Raw genomic sequence first — 4,392 nt, forward strand, 5'->3', positions numbered from 1 at the left:
TTTAATCCTACTTCCTAGAATGTTTGGAAGAACATATGGGAAAATGTTAAATAAATGAAGATTAGCCATGGTGTTAATTATTATGGAAAAGATTACAAAATGAATGGCCAACAACTGGGGAATAATTAAAAATATGATGTAGGTATTAAAATTCAAATTACAAAGACTACATAGCAACATGGAATATACTTCTGAGGTAGTGTTAATTGAAAATGGGAGAATGCACCATTGTAATTATTCACCAGAGTTAGAAGGGAGCAGGGTCAAATGACAAGTTAGCTCTGCTGAGGTGACAAGATTCTGAGCACAAGTTCTCTCTCACTTATTTAGATTTATTGTGTAATATAGATAGACTATTTATGTAAAAAGAATTCTATTTTTAGAGAAAAGGAGAAATAGGACACTATGACTTTTCTACTTCTCATTGGAGTCTCTAGGATTTCATTAAAATGCAAAATTTAAAATCATCTTTATTTTTGGTGTATCCTGATAAATATATTATAAGCTTACTCTGAATTTGAATTGATCATTCTCATGAGAGGATTTACATGTAGACAAATAGCTCTTATGTTAATCCATTTAGCTCCAAAGACTATATGGAGAATGTGTACTAATCATATTGTCTACTTGTTAAGTGTTTTTTTCAAATCACAGGGAAATAGGCAGGGTGCTTGTGTGTGATACACAACTAATGAATCATTGAACACTACATCAAAATCTAATATGCTGGCTAATTGAACATAATAAAAAAAACACAGGAGGAATTTACATTTCTGTTTTCAATTACAGCTACATTTCAGGTGAGGAATCGTTCTGTTTAAAATAGTGGGCTTAATTGTTAATCTAAAGTACAATGAAAACCCAATTTTATCTATGTTTCCAGGTTTTGGATACTCTCAGTATTTTGTTTTGATTTTTGTCACCATCAAATTTATTATTCTAATGGCACTAATATGGCTGAAGTTGCTTACAGTGACAGCGCACAAAGTTTCCTGCCTTTTGGCTTCTGTCCAAAGAAAAAGGTCTATCTGCTTATTCCTTCCCTCTTTCTGGGAGAAAATCCACTATAAGCCATTTACCCAAAATAAACCTCTCAGTGCATTAATATTTCTTTCCTTTTTTTTCCTTTTCTTTTTGGACATTTGAGTTTCTGAAATGAAAAAAAAAAAAAAGTGTTGCATGTCTCATCTCGCTTCCCCATCGGCCAAATAAGTCTCTGCTGCCAGGGCATGTCTATTGCTTCTGAAATCTTGGAATAAATATCGAAAGAAATGTCATCAAGTGTTCATGTTGAGTGATGGCACTGAGTGTGCCCCAGCACCTGTCAGTTGGAGCATCACTGTCTGGACAGTCTTAAGGTGTCATGGAGAATGTGAGGGCTTGTTGTTATGGCCATTTGTCAGCCAGGTGCAAGGGCTGTGCAGAGTCCCACTCAGGGTGGTGGAAAGGGCTGCCTACAAATTGTCCAGAAAATTATCCAGGGCTGGGATACTTTTCCTTCAGGCCTTTGTACGTGCATGTTCTAGCCACCACCTGGCTAGGGTGGCTGTTGCTGTGGAAGGGATCCCCAGGCAGGATCTACCAGTGGTCAAAAACGTACTGGGGGAAGGTCTTAGCACCAATGTTGGACCTCAGGCCAGTGAGGAAGCCAAAGGATTCATTCACAAGCAGGTAGACCTTCATGACAAACATGGGGGTGCCAGCCACTGGGGACTTGTTAAAGACATGGCCCTACTTCCTGTTCAGGACTCCACAGATGCCACCAACCGCTTGTTCCAGACACTGGATCTCCACAAGGTAGATAGAGTCTATGATCCAGGGCTGGGTGGTCAGCCTCCTAGCATAAAGTTAGTACCAGGCAGTAGGGATTGATCTGGCCACCCTCATAGTGGATGGTGTCCACATGCAGAGTCACACTGTAGACATCGAAGTGCACACCACACATATTTTCTTGCCCTTGTCAATATCCTCAGCCAGGTCATCAGGGTAGGGCTTCACGAACAGCTGCCTTCTTGTACAGCTGGTTGTGCTTGTTGGAGAACTTGGACAGAGTTCACCAGACAGGCAGAGCACATTCAACTCCTGACAGTCTAACAGTATGAGACTATGGGGTCAAGATTTCTTGATGGGAATATATGCATGGTCCTCCTCCAGGTCCTTCAGACAGATCTCCAGGTGCAACTCCCTATCTCCTGCAATGGTATGCTCCCCTGACCCCTCAGTGATGCACTGCACCATAGGGTCTGACTTGGCCAGCTGTTTGAGACCCTCCACTAGCTTGGGAAGTTTGGCCAGATTCTTGGTCTTCACAGCAACATGGACAACAGGGCTCAGGCTGAACTTCCTCACCCGTGTATTGTGGGCATGCTCAAAGGTGGTGATGGTGCCAGTCTTCACCAGGAACTAGTCCATGCCCACCAGACCCACCATGTTCCCACAAGACACATCTTCAGTTGGCTCCATGTAACAGCAACATCTTCAGGATTGTTCTCTGGATGGGCTTCAGGTACACGGCCTCCTTCTTCCCAGAGGTATAGTTGGGCCCCATGATCCTGACCTTCAGACCAGTGGACACCAGCCCTGAGAACACATAGCTCCTCGGGCTCCAGCTGTAGCTTCACAGAGTCTGGTCCATCTTGTTCATCATAGCCGCTTGCTACGCTCAACAGTAGCCTGCCACAATAACATCTCTGTCTGCATGCACACAGCAGACACACAGTCCAATACCACCAAGGCACTGTTGGTAACATGGAGGGCAACAGTCACCTCTGAGAAGACCACATGCCGGGGAGTTGATGAGGTTGATGAGGAAGCTGTAACCATCCTTGTTCTGCTCGATAAAGTTCAAGTCATTCTCTGAGAGCACATAGAAGAGGGAGATAGCCATTGACCTCTTGGTCAATGTGATACAGCATTCCTGCTCATCCTTCCAGGTGTCGGTGAAGCAGGTCTCCCCATTACCAATGGAGGCAATGATACTGGCCTTACACACCAGAGAGTCCATCAGCATGGACTTGCCGTGGTCCACGTGGGCAGTGATGGACATGTTTAGAATGTTGGCCTTCTTCTCCATGATGGCACGGATCTGATCTACTGTGAAGTTTGTCATGGTGGCAGATGGCGGTAGACTCTCCCAGGCAGATCTGAGCGAGATGAGTTGTGCCAAGGACGGTGACAGCGATGGAATAAGAGCTCTCATAGTGTTTTTATTGTACTTTTCAGATTAACAATTGGGTCCATTGCATTATATTTAAAGATACTTCACCTGAGGAGGGGTTTGGAGGTTGAGGAAAATAATTTAGCATAATATTTGGAAATTAATTAAAATACTATTTACAAACAAATGTACACAACTTTTTGAACACCCTGAGGTGTCTTATTCTAAGCTTTGTATATCACCAATTGGGAAAAAATAGAAAAACCAGCACAGTCTCCCAAACTAGGGGGATGGGAGAATGGAGCAAAAGATAGGAAAGAAGCGAGGAGGAAAAGTTTTTTGTGGCTGTCTTGACTGAAGAAAGTTAGGTTTAAAAGAAGTCTTGAAATGAGTGATGGGATCAGTGATTGATGGGGGGATTGGAGGAAAGTTAACAGGGTTGGGGAAAGAGCAATGTTCCCTCTAACACTTCTGGGAACAGCTTTCTTGGTATTCATACGTCAAGGCTGAGACCAAAGAGAGGTAGATGAAGCTCTAGAAATGCTTCTCTCTTTTCAGTAGTTCTCCTAGCCCTCAGAGATAACAGCAGAAGTGTGTGTGTGTGTGTGTGTGTCTCTGTGGTGGGGGCGGCAGCAGAGGCAGTGGTATGAGGAAGGAGAGAAAAATCTCAGAGAAGATAATGAGGCTGTAGAGTGTGGGAGCACAGAGCAGAAAATATTCTGGTGCTTGAGAGAACAGGAAGGCGTATATATAAATGTGTGTGTATCTCTTTTTAGATCCTTTCATTCAGGAGGCATCTCCCTGGAGACTGAGGAAATGGTAGGAGTCCCCTGGGGTGCTGTCAGCCTCACTTGCTGAGCTTCTGGAGAAAGAGTGAAATACTAGGTAAAGGAAATGCCTCCAGCCTACTCCTGGGGAGAGGCAAGACTGGTAGGAGTGGGGAATTAAGAGAAACCCTTGACCTGAATAAGTTAGAGACATTTCCAGATGTGGTTCCCTTCTCACTCGCAACCTCACTGCACTAGCATCCTTGTCAGAAAAGAAAACTGCCTTGTCCTGTGGCCCCTTTCAGCTCCAGAACAGCTGGAAGGATGTTCCCCCACATTTGTGCTCTTACCTTCTTTCCTTTCAGCCAAACCTGAAAGCCCCCAGTGTCAAAGAGGGCCATTCGAGGGACAATGCTAATGACAAGTCCAGGGTGTGTGGTTAGCAGGACTTCAGAAACCATGCTGTGA

At 44.0% G+C, this 4,392-nt stretch overlaps 1 pseudogene; it reads right to left on the bottom strand.

The window, feature by feature from the left end:
- Positions 1 to 1,454: 1,454 nt before the first annotated feature.
- LOC116601111 lies at positions 1,455 to 3,161 on the bottom strand (annotated as a pseudogene).
- Positions 3,162 to 4,392: the final 1,231 nt, after the last annotated feature.

The sequence above is a fragment of the Mustela erminea genome, chromosome 1 (genome assembly GCF_009829155.1).
Source record: "Mustela erminea isolate mMusErm1 chromosome 1, mMusErm1.Pri, whole genome shotgun sequence".
In the NCBI taxonomy this organism is placed as follows: domain Eukaryota; kingdom Metazoa; phylum Chordata; class Mammalia; order Carnivora; family Mustelidae; genus Mustela; species Mustela erminea.